At 45.1% G+C, this 21,142-nt stretch overlaps 1 protein-coding gene across 1 annotated transcript in view; it reads right to left on the reverse strand.

Moving 5' to 3' along the window:
• Nucleotides 1–20,865, reverse strand: part of LOC116275821 (cingulin-like protein 1) — a 69,309-nt gene extending 48,444 nt beyond the window's left edge. Inside the window, exon 1 of the mRNA XM_031668624.1 lies at nt 20,477–20,865. The gene's annotated coding sequence lies outside the window, so the exon portion shown is untranslated. The remainder of the gene's footprint in view (nt 1–20,476) is intronic.
• Nucleotides 20,866–21,142: the final 277 nt, after the last annotated feature.

The following is a 21,142-nucleotide window of genomic DNA, read 5'->3' on the forward strand; positions in this document are numbered from 1 at the left end:
GGTGGCGGGCGCCTGTAGTCCCAGCTACTCGGGAGGCTGAGGCAGGAGAATGGCGTAAACCCGGGAGGCGGAGCTTGCAGTGAGCTGAGATCCGGCCACTGCACTCCAGCCTGGGCGACAGAGCGAGACTCCATCTCAAAAAAAAAAAAAAAGAAAACAGTTTCACAGTATAGAACACAGCTCCACCCCTATTAAGACCCAGCAGTGCTGACCTAGAAATATACTCAAGGAGCCACATACATATACAAAGCATGTACAAGAATGAACACAATTAGGCATATGGCGGCTCACACCTATAATCCCAGCACTTTGGGAGGGCAAGGCAGGTGGATCACTAGAGGTAGGAGTTCAAGACCAGCCTGGCCAACATGGCGAAACCCTGTCTCTATTAAAAATAAAAAATTAGCCAGGCATGGTGGTGTGCACCTGTAGCCCCAGCTACTTGGGAGGCTGAGGCAGAAGAATCGCCTGAACCCGGGAGGCGGAGGTTTTAGTGAGATGAGATTGCACTACTGCACTCAAGCCTGGGCAATAGAGGAGACTTTGTTTCAAAAAACAAAAAGAGAGAGAGAGAGAGAGAACAATTAATAACAGCCAAGAACCAAAAACAACCAAAGTCCATCAACAGTAGAATTACTCTCTGTTCATTCTTGTACATGCTTTCTATATGTTTGCAGCTTTTTTTTTGAGACCAATTACTGAGGCATATTTGTACATTAAACTATACAATAAGAAATGTAGCAATATATTTAGCAATGAGAAAAAACAAATTATTGCTACACGCAAATCCATGTATTTCACATCAATGGATGAATTTCACAAACATAATACTAAGTAAAAAAAGTCAAATACAAAGAATACATACTGTATGAATATGATTCTGTTTTTATGAAGTTCAAGAACAGCCAAAGCTTATCTGTGGTGATAGAAACAGAATAGTAGGCAACTTTGTTGAAAAATAACAACTAGGGGAAGCACAAGAAAACTTCTAGAAGATTCTTTGCATTATAATTTATGAACTTTTTACTTTTAAAAAAAAAACGTTTAACTCAGTTTGTACCATAGTGCTAACCACTTAGCAGCTGCATGGTCTTGGGCAAACGTCTTAACCTTAAGCTTCAGTTTCTACATTTGAAAATGAGGATAAAAACAAAACCATCCCCTACTTGATGGGAATGTGATGAGAATTAAATTAGGCAATGCACGTAGAGTGCTTAACATAATGCCCAGCACAGGGCAGAGCCCAATATACAACAGCAAAAATAGCAGCAGCAAAGTTCTACTGATGTCTTACTTGGTACCAGGCACTGCTCCTAGCTTTAAGCCCTTAATCACTGTGCAATACACCTCGCCCATCTCCTGTTCTTATTAACAAGTCAAGGCCAGACGCAAAGGCTGTGACCTGGGCATTCAGTAGCCGTCTGTGCATAACACGAATCACAACATTCATTTCAAGAAGGATGAATCACTAGTTATGCTGCTGCTGAGGTTTCAAAGAAAAGAAACTGGCAGAAGTCACACATTGGGATTATGTAGCTTCAGAAAGCATAAGCTGCTTTTTGCAGAAGCAGGAAGATTTTATTCTGGTGAAATCACTCATGTTGAATTGAGGACTCATTTGGGAACTGAAGGAACTTATCTTTCTTCCCTAAGGAAACAGAAGAGACAACTAACACTCTGTTAAAAGTTATTCATGTTGACTAGCTAAATTTACTACCTTTTAATGCAGTTCAGATTTAAAATTAAAATAATTGGGTTTTTTTGGGGGTTTTTTTGTTTTTTTTTTTTTGAGACAGAGTCTCACTCTGTTACCCAGGCTGCAGTGCAGTGGCATGATCTCGGCTCACCACAACCTCCACCTCCTGGGTTCAAGCAATTCTCCTACTTCAACTTCCCAAGTAGCTGGGATTACAGGCACACACCACCACACCCAGCTAATTTTTGTATTTTTTAGTAGAGACAAGGTTTAACCATATTGGCCAGGCTGGTCTCGAGTGATCTGCCCACCTCAGCCTCCCAAAGTACTGGGATTACAGGCATGAGCCACTGCGCCCGGCCAGATAATTGTTTAAGTACATGCTTACTGTGTAGTGACTGAAAATGTTGCTCATGAAGCAAGGGGCTCAGATCATGTAAGATCTTCTCCAGTCACACCACTAGGAATGCTCCTGACTGTGGACACCAAGCAGGGTCAGATCTGGTTAGTACTTGGAAGGGAAATTACAATAGGTCATTTGTAACACTGATACAATAGCCTCCAATTTACAAGACTAACCTGTACATTTAAGAATGGGCTCAATTCTCATGAATTGTGGCTTCAAATAAGAAAAAGCAAACTGCCTGATTTTGAACCCACCCCCACCATTTACTAGTTAAGTCACTTTAGGCAAGTTACTTAATCTCTCTGTATCTCAGTTCCTTGGTAAAAATGGAATCGACAGTGTTATTTTAAGAACCAAATGAGCCAGGCGCGGTGGCTCACACCTGTAACCCCAGCACTCTGGGAGGCCAAGGCGGTGGATCACCTGAGGTCAGGAGTTCAAGACCAGCCTGGCCAACATGGAGAAACCCCATCTCTACTAAAAATACAAAAAATTAGCTGGGTGTGGTGGCATGTGCCTGTAATCCCAGCTACTCAGGAGGCTGAGGCAAGAGAATCACTTTAACGCAGGAGGCGGAGGTTGTGGTGAACCAAGATCGCGCCATTGCACTCCAGCCTGGGCAATGAGAGCGAAACTCTGTCTTTAAAAAAAAAAAAAAAAAAAAATTATCCTCATGTGGAGGCACAGGCCTGTGGTCCCAGCTACTCTGTATGTTGAGATGGGAGGATGGCTTGAGCCTAGGAGGTTGAGGCTGCAGTGAACCATGATCATGCCACTGCACTCCAGCCTGGGTGATAGAGTGACAAGACGCTTTGGCTTTTTTAAAACAAACAAACAAAAAAGTTAATACATGTTAAGTACTTAGAACAGTATCAGGCACTGTTGAGTGACACAGAAGTATTAGTATCATTAATTTTTATTATACTTTCTGATGCAGATGCAGAATTCATGTAAAATTATACAACTTAGCCACAAAAACTGCAGATGTAATATAGACTGTCTGAAAACCAGAGGAGGTTATATACTAAGATCATGTCAAGTGAGCATGACATTTGGTCTTTGTAGTAATATTTACGCACACACAGAAACACATGCGCTTTCTCTCTCTTTCTTCTCTGTCTCTCAAGATTTCTCTCAAGGTCTGCTCTGGAACATAACGTACCAATGATCTCAGGTTCTTTGAATCCCAAAATGATCCCCAAAAAAAGATAATTCAAATATTACTTTTCTTTAAATATTACTTTTCTATTACTTTTTTAAAAAGATTAGTTAAATATTACTTTTCTTCCAAGTATATCGAAGAACCCATTAAACACACACACGCATATATGTACACACACACCCCCACACTGAAAAGGTACACTTGTTTTTTGCATTTCAAAAGCACACTGGAATCATTCCACTGCACATTAGAGGAGCAAAGTGGATGGTGTTCAAATACAGACTCTTCACCCTGTAGCAGAGAAGGCCTACTAAGCTTTTACATTTTCCTCCAATTGTGAACACTGAAAGCTTTTCATTTTGTTCCAAAGGAAATGATCTTACCACAGCTCAACGATACTATCATTGTCTGAATAAAGTGGGTATCCGGTGGCCATTGCAGAAGGTCTAAATGCTAAAACCCAAGGGTATAGAAGTTAAAAGTAACTCAATAGAAATGTCAGTTACAACATTCTTTCTTTTGATTTATGACAGTCAAACTCAGAACCCTGGAGCAAGGGAATTAAGAAGAATACGGCACAATGTAAGGGTAGCAGTCTGCATCCCCTCCATCCACCCTTGCCATTAAAAAGGCCTTCAATACCCATTTTATTTTTCTATATGGAAGAGAATTATACTTGAAAATACCACCACACATAATTCTTTCGTCTCACCAACAGGCATATTCGCACTCTTCTATATATTCTATATTTCTGATTCACCAATACTGGCCAATCAGGTTGAAAATCCCTCTCTCACAACTGTCATCTGTGGCTTATTGCTGTTATCAAAGTCACATCATTTTTATGTATTAGTCCAAGGTATCAAAGAACTTTATATCTCCTTTAAAAAAATAACTGTTCATTCTATACTTAGTAGATTTTAAACATCTAGACTCCATTGAAGCTACTCACTATTAACACAGTTAGCATGAGATGGTGGTTTCTTGCTTTTGCTCTACCCTCAGTTGTAAAAACCTCACACGGCTTTATTATCCAGAACCTGGGGCAGTAGGCTTCAGTAGGAGACAGATGACGAACAGAAAGGCTCATACTGACACTGATTCCTTAGCAATGAATTAGATTCTGGGAGCTCAAGGAAAAAGTAGGAAATGACAGCCATATTTCTCTGCAAGATAGATTTCCAGCAGAACGGACTTTCTTGCTGACTCGAGCTGCTTGGTTGGGTTTCAGCACCTCATAAACTTGTGTTAGGTCTTGACCTAAACATTCATTCATTCTTCAAATGTGTATTTGTCTCTACTAGGTAGAAGATACTGTGCCAGGTACCCCAAGAAATTTAAAATGACCTTCTTTCACTGCTGGACTTCTCCCCCCTCCCCAACCTCCCTCTAGGCCAACCACACACAGCTAAATGCACTCCTATCCTCTCACACCATGTCTCAGATAATGCTCCTGTTAGGGCCTCGGTTTCCTCTCTTTAATTTCTCCCACCGCTACTAAGAAAACACCTATCACTTTCTTTTGTATTATAAAGGTAATACACATTGTGATATTTACAAAATTCAAGCAGCCAAGAAGGGCATGAAATGAAAAACAAAATTTCATGAAATGAAAACCAAAACCACACCACCATCCCACGGCCCAGAAATAACCATATCTCTTGGTTCCAGAAATTTATATTTGCAATAAAAAATTAAGACTTTTTTCCCGCCATCTTACGGTGCTGAAAAAAATTAAGATTTTTATTGTAATGGTATCAGGTGGGGGGAAACAAAGAAAATTTTGAAGGTCTATATTTTTGCAAACAAAAAAATGGGATCTCAGAATGCATGCTGATTTGCATCTTTTCTGTGCTTTCCTCCTTTCCTGCCTCTGGACATCACTCTGAATAAGGAAATGATGGGTGGAGCAGCAACAGCCACACTGAGATCATGAGGAAACAAGCTTGAAGGCAAACATCAAACACTGAGGCAAGGAAAGAGGAAATAAGCCTGGGTCTTTAAACTAACTCCCCCAACAGCCCAGACTTTGGACTTGTTTACATGAGGTAACAAATGTCATTTTGAAATGTCTTATTTAAACTACTTGTTAACCACTTTTTGCTTTTTTTAGTCCTATGTGAACCACCTTCAATTGAATTTTGTTTGCTTGCAAGTAAAAGCAGCCCCCCTGCCAAACCGCTCTCTAGACAGAAGCCAGTGAATTTATAATCCTGCACACAGCACGTGTGAGAGTGTCTGTCTCCTCACACCCTTGGCTTTACAAGGTTTTGGTCCCTAGATAGAAGCCCAGTGAATTTATAATCCCGCACACACCATGTGTGAGAGTGTCTGTCTCCTCACACCCTTGGCTTTACAAGGTTTTGGTCCCCATCTATTCCTGGTGCATTTTCACTAGTGGCTAGAGCCTTTTCTTCCTCAAAGTCTAGCAGCTCTTCACTAAAGAAATGGCCCACTGCGGCCGGGCGCGGTGGCTCACGCCTGTAATCCCAGCACTTTGGGAGGCCGAGGTGGGTGGATCACGAGGTCAGGAGATCCAGACTATCCTGGCTGACATGGTGAAACTCCGTGTCTACTAAAAATATAGAAAATTAGCTGGGCGTAGTGGCGGGCGCCTATACTCCCAGCTACTCAGGAGGCTGAGGCAGGAGAATGGCATGAACCCGGGAGGCGGAGCTTGCAGTGAGCTGAGATCGCACCACTGCACTCCAGCCCGGGCGACAGAGCAAGACTCCATCAAAAAAAAAAAAAAAAGAAAGAAATGGTCCATTGCAAAGCAGTAACCGCAAGGCTGCTTATCTTTGGCCAGTATTTCATTCATTCTAATTCGCCTGTGTCATCCCATATGGGCACAAGGCTCACATGGCTTCTTCCAAAGCAGACTGTGTCATCACAGGACCAGAATATACTGTAACACATGACACCAGTCCGGACTCTGCTAGACTATGACAATCATGTGGAAAGATAGGCAACAGACTGGGAACAGGGTGGCCTGGCTCCCATCTGCCACTTTTGAGCTGCTTGGCTGAAGACAAGTCACCTCACCTCCTGAAGCCTGTTTCTTTGGATGTAAAAGGCAGGATCTGGAAGCTACAGCCCAGGGTCCTTATGAAGATTGGGACATGGTGCACAAAGGCACTGATGCTAACCTGTCACTGACTATTAAAGGTGGGACTTAGGCTGAGGCAAGCCCCTGGCCTCCTTCAACACTGTGGTCCTTCTTTGTCCTCTTTGCCCTCTCAGCTTGTCACACTCCTGCCACCACAGTTGGCAGCCTGTCAGGTCATGACGGCTGACCCAAAGAAAATCAGGCCCATCCTTCTGCTCCTCCCACAGATAGGCAGCACTCCCAAAAGCCCCATCGCAGTGAATGAATATGATCAATATCCAGCCAGCTGAGAGGCAGGGCATGCCAGCTAATGTACAGGAAATGCCAAGGCTTGGGCTGGTACCTGCACCAAATGCATACGATTTTTCACCCAGCCAGCCTAGGTCTTGCAAGCTCCCAAAAGGCTAGTTTGGCCCAAACTACCCTCTTCCGTCTTATTCATTCTCTACCATTGTGAATGGAATTATTGTTCTCAGTGCCTTTCTCCTCCACATACATCTACCTTCTTTGCCATATGACTTCGAGTTACCTCCTACTAGAACAGGCCAGGTATACTTCCTCACCCCGCTGATGTGGGGCTTGACAATGCAATTTGTGTTGGCCGAGGGAATCCTGGCAGAACTGACAATGGGCCAGTTATACACCAAAGCTCTAAGAGGCTTCCAGCATTTCTTCTTGCCTTCTTACGCCTCTGTAATCTGCCCAAGGCGAGCTGGCCCTGCATATTTGTCGCCCCTGCAGCCTGGGCTGCTGAATAAAACACATGTAGAATAGACCTCAATCCAGATGGAAGCCTGGAGTCTGGCTTGGCCAAGTTAAGCCCAGCCTGGCTCAACCAAACCACACCCAACCGACAGCTGAGTGAGGGGAAAATGAACCTTTGTGGTTGTAAAGAACTGAGATCTGGGGCCGGGTGCAGTGGCTCACACCTATAATCCCAGCACTTTGGGAGCTCAAGGAAGGTGGATTACCTGAGGTCAGGAGTTTGAGACCAGCCTGGCCAACGTGGCGAAAACCCATCTCTACTAAAAATACAAAAATTAGCTGGATGTGGCGCGTGCCTGTAATCCCAGCTCCTCGGGAGGCTGAGGCAGGAGAATCGCTTGGACCCAGGAGGTGTAGGTTGCAGTGAGCCGAGATGGCACCACTGCACTCCAATCTGGACAACAGAGTGAGACTCCATCTCAAAAAAACAAATACAAAAAACTGAGATCTGGGATTGCTTGCTACACAGAAATATTAAACAGCAAAATCCAATACAACCATTGTAAGAGCAAATATAACTAAGTTTGCCTGGCACATAATGACACACAATGATAAAATATTTACACTTATGTTAAGGAAATCTGAATCCATTTATCATTCAAACACATACAGAGCACTCCTATACATGAGGCACCAGGCAAGGCCCACAGGGCCCTGAGTAAAAAGAAAAACACAAAGGTAACCAACTCCTGCAGGTGTCTTTTTGGTCAAGCGTAACTCCAAGCTTCCTAAACCCTATTGGGGGAGAGGGAAGGGTCTTGTGTTGAAAAAGTGTCTGCTCATTTCATTCATTCATTTACTATCCTGGGTTAAAACACAAAAGGCATGAAATTCAGCATCTGTGCATTTAAGTGAATTCTTACATTTGTTGATAGCAGAATCTACTTTTTCTACAAATATACTATTCACTTAAAAGACAGTTGGAAACTACAAGTTTTTTGTTTGTTTTTTGTTTTTTGAGATGGAGTTTCGTTCTTGTTGCCCAGGCTGGAGGGGAACCTGAATCATTTTTAATGAACTCCTTGGTTCCACTAATCTTCATTTATTTCCTGAGCACACTGATGCCCCAGGCACGTGATCTGTAACTTTGCTAGAAAGCAGCACACACATCATTCCTAGTTCCAAACCCCAGATGCCCAGGTGCAGCCACTGATCACAAATTATTTTAAAGGAGAGTTGACATCCCCTAGTGCCCAAAATTTAAATTTAAAAAGGAAAAAAAAAAAAAAAAAAAACCTCTCTATAGTTTGATTCCAAAGTCTTCATTTTTACCTTTAGAATTTTATTTCATCTGCAAATGTGAAGATTCCTCCTCTAAAGGACAATGGAAAAGACAAGTTTCAGCCACACTCCTTCTTACATTCACCTCCTCTCAGAAAGTCATGGAAGACTCCCACATCTAATAGCCTTTGCCATGAAGTCTTTCCAACAATCTTTTGGAAGTCTAAATAAAATCTATATCCACTGGTTTGTCCTTCTTCCCACATTTATTCTCTCCCTCGGAGAACTTTAATAGATTTGCCAAAAGCATCATTTCTCCATATGCGAGTCATGTTTTCTTTACAGTCCAGTGGCATCACCCTGTCCCATGGATTGCACAAGGCTGCCAGGTATGGAAGCAAATTAGCTCTGATAACAAGAAGTATTTCTATGATTCTAACCAGGAACTCACCAAAGTGAAGTGTCAGTACAGTCATGAGAGCACACACATCGACAGCTCCCTCTGCAGACACTGCTCCGAGCACTGGACACACAAGAATTCATAGAACAGCACCCCGGAGCCAGGATTCAGACCCGGGCAGTCCAGACCCAGAATCCAGACTGCTACCTACCCACCTCTGCAGCCTCTACAAATCCCCAGCGCATGCCAGTGGCTCGGGGCTCCCCTCACCCTCACCCTCCTGTCCTCGTGCAGCACAACGAGAGTCCTCAGAAAAGCAGTACAAAGCAAAGACCACCCCAGAATTTTCTTTATTTTAGCTTTTCCCAGGACTCCTCTAACGACAACTCTGGAGTTTTCTCTGAAGCTAAAGCAGCCTGCTTCCTCTTCTCGGGGCCTATTGACCTCTCCAGAATCAGAGAAAAAAGTAGAGCCTCCGCCAGCTCTCAGGAGCCTGGCGCTGCTCTCCTAAATGCTTTAATCTCTGCCCACTGAAGCTTCCCCAACACTGCAGATGAGGTCAGAAGTGGGGCAGGATAACTGCCCTTCCCAGGTAGGGAAATGCTTCACCTCCTTCCAGTCCAGTCTCTCTCCCAGGAGCTGGTTTTACATATCTATGTGGCTTTCAGCCTTGCTGAATCTTCTACTACTGGCAGCTGAGGGGGGCAGGATAGCCAAGAATGTCCTCCACCCCCTGCCCAGCCCCCATCTCTGATCCCAGTCTGGGTCAATGACAAGCTACAAATCTGGCCCAGGCCTCCACCTGGAAATCTAAAGCAAAGGATATTATTAAAGTCACAGGTTAAGGATCACTCACTCCACAGCTCCTCATTTAGAAGCCTGCAGTGGCGTCAAATGTAAACACTTCCCAAGAACGCTTTAAAACAGGGGGAGGTTTTTATTAAACGACTTAATTGAGGGCCACTTCTCATTGTGGGAAGCTTTTAAACTGATGAATAAAAGGGGCCTGGTGGTGTTTTCCAGACACTTGTTTTTAAAACCTGTCACGCAGTCACAGGGAAATGAAGCACCACTCAGGGCCCCCATGTGTGCTCCTGCCGCTAATTCTTCCGCAGAAGTAAGATACCTAAAAAGACCTACTCCCCAGCACCAAGAACCCGGCATGAGGGCTTCATTCCATATTCATTTCAAGGGTCATTAGAAGTACTGGATGGGAAAAGTGGAAAAAATAAGGCTGGCCAAGAAGGATCAAAATCAATGAAGAAAGATACTTTAAAACTTGAAAACAGAGCATGACTTAAGAGAACCACAGGCCTGATGAAACTGAGGCTTGGGTTGCTCTGCAAAAAAGACACCAGGTAAAAAGTGGTGAAGTGCTGGTGCACGTTACAATACACAGATGACACCTTGAAAACATTATGCTAAGTGAAAGAAGCCAGATGCAAAAGGCCATCTATTGCATGAAATACATTTATACAAAATATCCAGACTAGGCAGTTCCATAGAAACAGAAATTAGACAAGTGGGCTCGTGGAGAAGGAGTGGCTGGGGGAAGGGAGGAATGTGGAGTGACTGCTCAGCGGGTCCAGGGTTTCCATTTAGGGGGATGAAAAAGTTTTGGAATTAGATAGTGGTGATGGTTGCGCAACATTGTGAATGTACTTAATGCCACTGCACTGTACACTTTAAATTGGTTAAAATGGAGACTTTATGCTGTATTTTACCACCAAAAAAAAAATACCAAGAACCAGAAAGATCCTTTCTCAGCTCCTAAATCAGGAGCACTCTCTTCATCTGAGTAAAAATACACAAGCTACAAGCCAACATCAAATATTATTTTACTAACAGCAACTCATTTATTGAGCTGAGCTCGCATCTTCACAACACACCTCACAGGACAAGTCGCTGAAGCCTCACACCCATCTTCAGCTGGGTGTTATTGTCGTCACTGTCATTATCCTCATTTTACAGGTGAGGAAACTGAGGTGCAACGGGGTCAAGTAGCTAACCCAGGGTCACACAACAAGCACGGGAAAAGCCAAAGGTTGTACACAGAGCAGCCTGTGAGTGGCTGACCTCATGCTGTCAACCACTGGGCCACACTGCTTCCTGAATCACATACCCTGCTGCAGGAACTGCTTGGGGGGCCTCATACCATGCCGATAACACTGATATTCCTTGACTGTTGAACCCCTATCATTTTTAGTGTCCTTGACTGAGTGATCACCTATGAATTGCATCCCCTGAAAAACGCCTTCAAAAGGCGTACCTTAGGAATCACACTAGCACATTCACATGCGAAGAGCTAGTTTCACACGTGCAGAGTCAGAGCAACATGATGAGATAGGAGGCTGACATGATTACCTACCTGTCCTTTAACAGGGGAGAAAAGCAAGGCTCACAGTCTGTAGCAGTGCAGGCCCCACTCCACCAAGGTCCTCCGCAGGGAATGGGTTTAACCATCCCAGAGGCTAAGCGGTTTCACTGGTTTTAGCATGGCTATTTATATGTAAACGATGCAAGCAAGTTTCAAATGAAGTTAAGGCATGCTTAATGGAGAGAAAAGGAGGTGTTCCCACCTCAGGGGCACCTGTGGGATAACCCAGAGGCATCAATAAAACGTTAAATTCCATTCTTTCCACCCTACTTAAGAAAGGAGGGATCTTTGTCCCTGGCCAATAGCTCCCTTAGATCAGAGATGTTAAAAACAGCTACCATTGTTTGAGGTTCCACTTTGCCAGGGTTTCTTAGCCTTGGCTCTACTGACATTTTAAGCCAGATAATTCTTGTGGGGGACTGTCCTTTGAATCGAAGGATATTTAGCAGCATCCCTGGCCTTGGCCCATTAGATGCCAGGAGCCATCACCACCCCAGTCATAACTACCAAGAATGTCTCCAGATATTGTCAAATGTACCCCCGGGTTGGGAGATGGGGGGAGGCCCCGTTTGAGAACCACTGTACTATGTCAAAGAGATGTGGCTTGACTGTATGTAGTAGGCATTACATCTATTTTACAGATGAGGAAACGAACCTGAAATGGAAGAGGAACCAAAGAGCCATCACTCCTAGTGATCATCAAATAGAGCTTGCAATCCAAGTAAGTGAGACCTTTATTGGTCCCACAGTGTGAAGAAGGAATGAAAATACAGGAGATAAAACGACTTTCTTTTTCTCTGTCGCCCAGGCTGGAGTGCAGTGGCACGATCTCAGTTCACTGCAATCTCTGCCTACTACAGGCATGCACCCCCACGCCCAGCTAATTTTTTGTATTTGTAGCAGGGACAGGGTTTCACCATGTTGGCTAGGCTGGTCTTGAACCCCTGATCCCAATTGATCCACCTGCCTCGGACTCCCACACTGCTAGGATTACAGGCGTGAGTCACTTCACTCAGCCCAAGGTGAAACTACTTTCTACTGGCTCATGTATTTAAATGTTATACAGGAAAATGGATGGTGGACTTGAACCTTACCAGGTATTTGGTCCTCAACTGCAAAGAAAATATATTCTGCAGACCCTGATGACAAGAGCAGCTCCAAACAATGCATGGAAGTCTGAAGGGCCTCCTTTACTCACTCAATAGTCTGCAAGCTGGGTGTAGGGATGTCCTTCAAATAAGAAATGCTTTAAGCAAACAAGCAAAAAATGATTCACCATGAGAACTTGAAATGCATACAAGACAGCATGCTTTTATCAAAAATTCTCTCCCGTTATTTTTGCAAAACACTCCCCACACACTCTCACTCTTAAGGTTTGTCTGTTTTTCTGTTTAAACATCACTGTGGCTGCTAGAGATAGAGGAAATACAAGGATGTCAAGTTTCACAACACTGTCTTTCTTCCTTCCTTCCACAAAGCTTTATTGAGTACCTATTTTCTACCAGACACTAGGTATACAAGGTCAGTAAAGAGGTCTCATGTCTTTAAAGGTTTGTTTGAAAGTTTATAGGAGTTAAAAAAAAAAAAAAAAGAAAGAAAAAAAAAAAAGAAAGTTTATGGGAATTCAAACACACAAACAAAGAGCACTGATGTTCTCATTGCTAAGATAAAGGCATATACAGGCCATCAATAATTTGTTGGAGAAATGCATGAGTGGGTGAGTTCAAGGAATGAATGAAGAGCAGGTGCAGCATTCAGGCCTCTGTGTTTAGAGAGATGGTAGTTGTGAGCAGAGCTCAGAGCTGGACAGCAAGGGTTTGAACCCCAGATTTCAGCACTTTGACAAGTTACCCAATTTCCCATGGCCTTGTTTCTCTCGCCTCTAAAATGGTTTTATGATCGTACCTATCCCATAGAATTGCTATAGTAAAAGCTCTAGGACGGGGCTGGAGGCAAATACTCTGGGAGCATTTGCTATTATGAGAATTTCTCATCTTGGGCAGGTCTCCTGGAAAGTGTCTGGCAACTGTCTCCCTCTTTTGTACCCCATCCAGCTGCCTCACACCCAGAAAGTTGGACTCAGGCCTGCAGGGAGAAGCAGTCATGCCATGAGCAAGCCAGGCCTGGAGAATCAGCTAACTGGCGCTTATCTCCCACCCCCTATTTCCCCTCTCTCTTCACCCTACCTTCTCCTCCCACCCCACCCCACTCCCCAAAGCTTATAGGTGGCCCCAGGCAGCACAGACTGTTAGGGCTGAGCCAGTGTGGCCACATCCAGAGCAAAGGCATTTAAGCCCCGAACCTGAAACTCACAAGTAAAATAAATCTGAAGTTTGGGCTGGGCACGGTGGCTCATGCCTGTAATCTCAGCACTTCGGGAGGCCTAGGTGGGTGGACGGCTTGAGTTCAGGAATTAGAGACCTGCCTGGGCAACATGGCAAAACCCCATTTCTACAACACACACACACACACACACACAAAAATTAGCCAGGCATAGTGGCCTGCCTCTGTGGTCCCAGCTCCTCGGGAGGCTGAGGTGGGAGGATCACTTAAGCCTGAGCCTGGGAGGTTGAGGCTGCAGTGAGCTGTGATCACACCACTGCAGTCCAGCCTAGCCAACAGAGTGAGACTACCTCAAAAAAAAAAAAAAAAAGGTCAGGTGTGGTGGCTCACGCCTGTAATCCTAGCACTTTGGGAGGCTGAGGCAGGCCATCCTGGCTACACGGTGAAACCCCATCTCAACTAAAAATACAAAAAATTAGCCGGGCGTGGTGGGGGGCACCTGTAGTCCCAGCTACTCAAGAGGCTAAGGCAGGAGAACGGTTTGAACCCAGGAGGCGGAGGTCTGGGGAGCTGAGATCGTGCCATTGCACTCCAGCCTGGGCAACAAGAGCAAAACTCTGTCTCAAAAACAAAAAAAAAAAAAAAGAAAGAAAGAAAGAAAGAAATCTTAAGTTTGTTAAACTCCGCCCTGCAATCCCTTTGCAAGCTATTTTCTCTCTCTTATCTCTCCATTCTTTATCAGGTCCTCTCCAGCACCTAAAGCTTTCACAGTAATCACCACTCTAAGTGAACGGTCCAGGTTTTTGATACTTGATTAGGGCAAGGAGAGGCTAATCAACTTTTCAGCTGCTGCTGTGTGATTCTGAGTAAGTCATTGTTTATAGAAAGGAAGATAAAAACCACACAGGCAAAAAAGGTGGGGAATCAAACCTTTTTTTAATACTATCAGCTACAAAAAAAGTTCAAGGATATATATTAGTTCATAGGATATACTAGAACCTCTTCATGACTTTGAAAACTGGGCCATTTCTTTTTCTTTTGTAATCAAGTCAAAAGAGCCCCATTGTTGAGAATCTGACAGTCCTAGTTGGAATCCCCAAACTCCCAGCCTTACAGAGGAAGGGGCCCTCACTTGGAAAACGGGACTAACAACACTCCCATCACAGGACTCCTGGATAGTCCTGGTCACAGTCGTTCCTCTTCCCTGTGTGGACTATAAATTTGCAAGGGAAAACAGAGGGCCTGTATTGGATGCAATGAAACACAAAGATATAAAACTAAGGGAAGAGGTCAAAAACAAGAAAATTCTTGAGGCCAAAACTAGAGGTCATCTTACCTCAATCCTCCAGCAAAGAGATAAGTAACAGGAAAAGATGATTAACAATCAAGGAGCTGTACAGACCTAACACACTACAAAGCAATGACCTGAACGATTACGTACTCTACCAAAGCAAAGCAGAAATCCCTGTGATTGGGCAGCAGGGAAGAAACTCTGCCCTGTAAACAAAGAGGCTTCTGGCCAGGCTGGCAGAAATATTGCATGTTCATAACAAATGCTCTGTGCACTAATCCCAAACACTCCAACTCCATGACGACCCTCCACTAACTCCCTGGAAATGTTCCCTGGAGCTGATCCTTCTTGGGTTGAAATATTTAGCTAGTGCCCATTGTAGTAATGAACATTCATTGACTAGCCCTGTTTTAAACTCATCTCTAATTATAACTCCATATGGCCTCTAAGCCCTTACTACCTGTAATTTTAAGAGCTGGAGGTAATTACTATGCAGTCAAGTTTTGTTTTTGTCGCAAGTACCACATAAACAGGAATTGGATGTGCACAGCTTCGTTTTACTATACAATACCCAACACTGAATTTTGTTTTTAATCTCTTACCCAACAACCAATTATCTACAGAAACTCAGAGGTTTGCAGACTTTGAAGAAAGGTGGAAATCACGTTTCTCTAACCTAGGATGTGGGACCCGTTCAGAGCCTTTCTGGACAGCCTAATCTACCCTCTTCTTTAAAACACCTAGAAAAGCAGTAGTCCATAAAATTTCCCTTTGATCACAAGGTTGCAATGGTCTTTAGTGGAATACCTTCTCTTTAGGTCTGAACTGATTTACTATTTTCCTCTACCTCATCTAGTAGAGACTGTGATGGTAAAAAGAAGTTGTGAGAACACAATTTCTTTTTTTTTTTTTTTTTTTCTGAGACGGAGTCTCGCTCTGTCGCCCAGGCTGGAGTGCAGTGGTGCGATCTCGGCTCACTGCAAGCTCCGCCTCCCGGGTTCACGCCATTCTCCTGCCTCAGCCTCCCGAGTAGCTGGGACTACAGGCGCCCGCCACCTCACCGGGCTAATTTTTTGTATTTTCAGTAGAGACGGGGTTTCACCGAGTTAGCCAGGGTGGTCTTGATCTCCTGACCTCGTGATCCGCCCACCTCGGCCTCCCAAAGTGCTGAGATTACAGGCATGAGCCACCACGCCCGGCAGAGAACACAATTTCTTAATCAGCTCAGCTTAGAGGAGCAAGAAACAGTAGAGAGAACTTAGCTTTGTATTCAGACAGACCAGAGCACTCTCGAACTTCAACTCTGCCATTTTCTTTTTGTTGTTTGTTTCTAAAGAGTCTCACTCTGTGACCCAGGCTGGTGTGCAGTGGCATGATCATGGTTCACTACAGCCTCAACCTCCTAGGCTCAAGCCATCCTCCCATCTCAACATACAGAGTAGCTGGGACCACAGGCACACGCCACCACACCAGGCTAATTTCTGTATTTTTTGTAGAGGCAGCATTTCACCATGTTGTCCAGGCTGGTATTGACCTCCTGGGCTCAAGGGATCCACCTGCCTCAGCCTCCCAAAGTGCTGCAATTACAGGCATGAGAACTTTGCCGCTGTCAAGTACTATGCACCTTTGCAGGATTCAGCACCTCCTTGGACCTCAGTTTCCTCATCTGTAAAATGAGGTCACTGCCACCTGCTTCTCAGGAATGTAAAGGGTTTACAGTAATGAAAGAAATGTGCTGAGCGTGATACCTGGCACTTGAAAGACAGTCAATAAACAAATAGTAACTACTATAACCATGAGGTTATTAGCCCAATGGGTCAGCTATTTGGAAACCACCTACCCAAGGGAAAAACAGTGTGAAGTCCAGTTTTCAGCCTGCCCAAGGAAGCCTGAGCTAAAGCGACCATGGGATGATGAGAAACCAATGTCTGCCCATTGGCAGGAGAAATAACCACAAACCAAACCACTCGCTCCAAAAAGTGTGCAGCTGCGGCTTTCACACTGCACTTTGTATTCTCCTTCCAGCTCTGTTGCAGAGGTAGCCACTACTAAGCTTACTTTACCAGTTACTAATGTGCCAAACACGGATCCAGCCACATTCTCCATGAGCTTCCCACCCACAGCAAGTACCCCTGTTCAGCACACTCCAGAAGCAAAAGACACCTGCCGGAATCTGGTCTCCTCCTCCACCTCCCACCTCCCCTTTGCAAGATGGGTACCTGCGCCCTTCCTGCTCCTGGAGTCAGACACATCCAAAATCAGTCATTTGGTGTATGGGCCTAATAGAATAAGCCTTAATGTAAACCCAAGTAAAGCATGTCTTATGCCTCCTGTGCCAATGAACTGATGAGGCATCTACCCAGGCGAAGCTAGCCAGGTGCCCCATAGTACCCCACAGGCTACTGTGTTCCTCTTGATTAGAAAAGTTCCTAACTTATTGCAACCCACGGTTTACATCCCCACCTGACTCAGGCTCCTTAAGGCAGGAACCTTATCCTGTTTACCAACAACTCTGGGTAATACATAGCTTTTGCTAGTAATAGGGGCATCATAAAAATGTGTTCGGCCGAGCGGGCGCAGTGGCTCATGCCTGTAATCCCAGGACTTTGGGAGGCTGAGACAAGCGGATCACCTGAGGCCAGGAGTTCAAGAACAGTTTGGCCAACATGGCGAAATCCCATCTCTACTAAAAATACAAAAATAAGCCGGGTGTGGTGGCGCATGTCTGTAACCCCAGCTACTCAGGAGGCTGAGGCAGGAAGGATTGCTTGAACCCAAGAAGCGGAGGTTGCAGTGAGCCCGAGATCACATCACTGCACTCCAGCCTGGGTGACAGAGCAATCATCTCAAAAACCAAAAACAAACAAACAAACAAACAAAAGACACCTTAGTGTGAATTTAAGATGAAGCACTCTCTCCCCCAAGGATATTGGCTTGAGGGATGGAGGAGGGTACATGAAGAGAGAAGTAAAGGTAAAGGGGGTTGCAACTCGGACACACCGGGCTGAAAACAGTAAGCCTTCCCTCCTCGGTAAAGGTCAGTCAACCCTGGTGCTATTTCCATCCCCCACCCCGTTCCCTTTTTTATTATTTTATTTTTTCCTTTTCCATTTTCAGGGTTTTCATGTCATAACTGGTTCTTGATAACAGCAATGTCACATGCCTGAAAAAAGTAAGCACTTGGTCATCCAGAGAAAATTACCCAATTTTCAGTTTCCCTTAAACTTTGTTTTCCTGCTCTGATGCCAACCTCCCAGTCATGCCACCGCCCTTTAGTGCCGAGATCAGAAGACGAAAAGAAAGGAAAAGCATACAATCAGTTAGATATTTTTAAAAGGTCAATGGCATCTCTTAGATAAATGGGTTCCATGGGGAAAGAGAGTTAGGAGGCCATTAAATTTCTTTAACTCTCCTTCACCCACCAGCACAAGCAAATTAAACAAGGGAAAAAAAAGGAAGCCAAAAGGGCAGTCAATTCTTAAGACAAACCAAAGGCCTTTTCTAGTTGCGGTATCCCCTTTCCCTAAATGGAAAAGTCTCTCACTAACTCTTTCTTCATATTTTTCTTCACTTACTTTATTCTAATCACTTTAGGATATTAGAGCTGCTACTCCAAAGTGAGAAATTGCAATAAATGTGCTTAGGCCCACATTGACATAAACTTTTTTTTTGGCGGGGGGCTGGGGGGAGGTCAAGTGTATTATTATATTCACAGTGTAACTACTGCTGTTCAGGTGTGACTTTTCAGACACCATGAATTCAACAGCATCCTCGAATAAGCATTTTTCTTTTCCCAATTGAGACAAGATTTGCAAGTTAACAAACCATTTAATAATATGGCTTCATTTTGTTGTCATGGTCTCTCACACACACACACACACACACACACACACACACACAACAGTAGGAAAACACTTTCCATATGGTCTTGCTCCCCAAAGGCTGATGATTCAGGTCAGGGACACCCTGTAAGACCATGCGCTCCACGTAACCTCCATTTCAAGCCAGAGCCAAGACAATGAAGACGGCTCCCACAGGGTGCACACCTCCAGCAAGTGAATACAGTAATAGCAGCAGAGCATGGTCGTGGAAGTTGGAGAAAAGAGAGAAAACCAAGTGGGCAAAATTATGTCATTTTTGTATTTTTCAAAAGGAATGTTCTTTGGACGTATATGAGGAGCTAGAAATGAACATAAATGTTCTTTCACTTTGGCAAGGCATTCTTGAAAGGATGTCATCCCACTGCTAATAAAAATATAATATAGGCCGGGCACGGTGGCTCACACCTGTAATCCCAGCACTTTGAGAGGCCGAGGTGGGCGGATCACCTGAGGTCAGGAGTTTGAGAACAGCCTGGCCAACATGATGAAACCCTGTCTCTACCAAAAATACAAAAGAGTAGCCGGGCATGGTAGTGGGTGCCTGTAATCCCAGCTACTTGGGAGGCTGAGGCAGGAGAATCACTTGAACCAGGGAGGCGGAGGTTGCTGCGAGCCGAGATTGCACCATTGCACTCCAGCCTGGGTGACAAGAATAAAACTCCGTCTCAAAAAAAAAAAAAAAAAAAAACATAGAGGGCCACCCCCTAAGAAAAACTTAAAACCACTGATTTGTGGTCAGGTAGCAACATCAGGGTGGAAATCTAATACAAACATCATACTTGGGGTACAAAAGGAAATTAACCAAGATCCCAGAGACTATGACATGACTAACAAGGACAGTGAAAACACATTTTCTCAATAAAATATATGACCTAATTCAGCCAATATAAGCATGGTTACATTTTCCTTAGTCCTACTTCTCTATCATTTTTAAGATCATGTGACAGGTGTCTCAGGTGTCATCTCAGATGTGCCATGCTATACACTGTGTTCTGTCTGCAGGGCTTCATCATACTTCCAGAATAAGTTTAATCTACAAAAATGCACTTATGTTAACACAAATATCAACCACAAAACGTTAAGGATGTTGTTAGCGTTGGCTTCTTGAAGGAAAATTCCCCACATTTATGCAACTCCATTATCTATGTGGGGGAGTCTCGGGAAGGTCTCCAAGAGCTGACCAAACCCTAAAGTATTTTTTCTCCTTTTAATCTGAAATTATTTCTGAATATGACACGTCAAATTATCACTTGGTTTTCCCTGAATAGGACAACCCTGTATTATAACCTTGACCCTGACAAGGACTCCTTGGTTCTAATGCCTACACTCCCAGCTCCTTGGCAGAAAGGGCCCCGGCAGTATTGACTGTAAACAGAGAGGTAGAAACAAAGGGAACTTCAGTAAAGGCACCATCTACTGTCTAAAGTTGGAATGCACCAACCAACAGGTTCTTCAGGTGGAGAGGTGGATTAAGGAAGAGTTCAGAGGGCCTGAGATGAGTTCTAGATCAGGACTGATCTTTAGCCGTCAGAAGAGTGGCTGGTGGGAGCAACCAGCAAAGCAGAGGTTTTCAAACTTGTCTGCACATTAGAATCACCTGGGGCGTCTTAAAAACTCCATTGTCCAGGCTGCGACCCAGGGAAGCCGAATCCAGATCTCTGGGAGTAGGACACAGGCACCAGTATTTTTTAAGACTCTCCAGATGTGCAGGCAAGTTTGAGAACCAATGCCTGCAAAAGCATTCCCAGTGAGCCTTGAGCAACGTTTTGAGCGGCATAAGCAGAGTTGGGAGGGCAGCGGCCTTAGGGTGAAGGGGAACACACAAAGCAAATATTCAAAGTTTCAAAAATCCTGTGTAACTAACTCCAACATGACAGCCAATTACCTGTCTAGAGGCCAAACAGTGATGCAACTTGGAAAAGTCCCGGGGAGAGCCAGAATGTGTGCTCCAAGTGAGGCGGGGGCTCTCGGGGATGACCTGCTTGGGCGGTGCAGTGGTCGGGAGGATCCGGGAAGAGAGAGGCCACACGCCCCTTTTTGTTCCAGGGCATGGTCTGGCCGAGCACGCCGAGGACTTAGGTACGACAGGATAGGTCAGGGACTGCTTCGCGTGGGTCTCTCCCAGCTGTCACTAGAGCCGGAGGGTCCAGGCAGGGGTGCGAAGGCACAGAGCCCCTCTTCACTAAAGGGAGGTCCTGCAGGGCCTCCTCCCTCCCACCCCGCCGCGAGGCGGGTTCCCCAGGGATTGCCCGCATCTGTTCTGCGCCTGTCCTCGGCTGGGCGCGGCGCGGGAGTTCGGGTCGCACCTACCAACCCCAGGACCAGCGCGGCACCGAGAGCGGACGCCCGGACTGAGCACAGCGCACCTGGCTGAGCCCGAACGCCTGGGGGTCCCGCCGCCCTGGGCGGCACCTAGCACCCTGGAGCCCGGCTCCCGGCGCACACCCGCCCCGCTCCCGGTCGGAGCTCACTCACCGCCGCCACCGCCGCCGCCGCCGCCTCCGCCTCCCGCGTCCAGCTCCCGCCGCAGCCAGCAGAGCCCGGCCGGAGT

Source organism: Papio anubis, chromosome 7 (genome assembly GCF_008728515.1).
Source record: "Papio anubis isolate 15944 chromosome 7, Panubis1.0, whole genome shotgun sequence".
In the NCBI taxonomy this organism is placed as follows: Eukaryota; Metazoa; Chordata; class Mammalia; order Primates; family Cercopithecidae; genus Papio; species Papio anubis.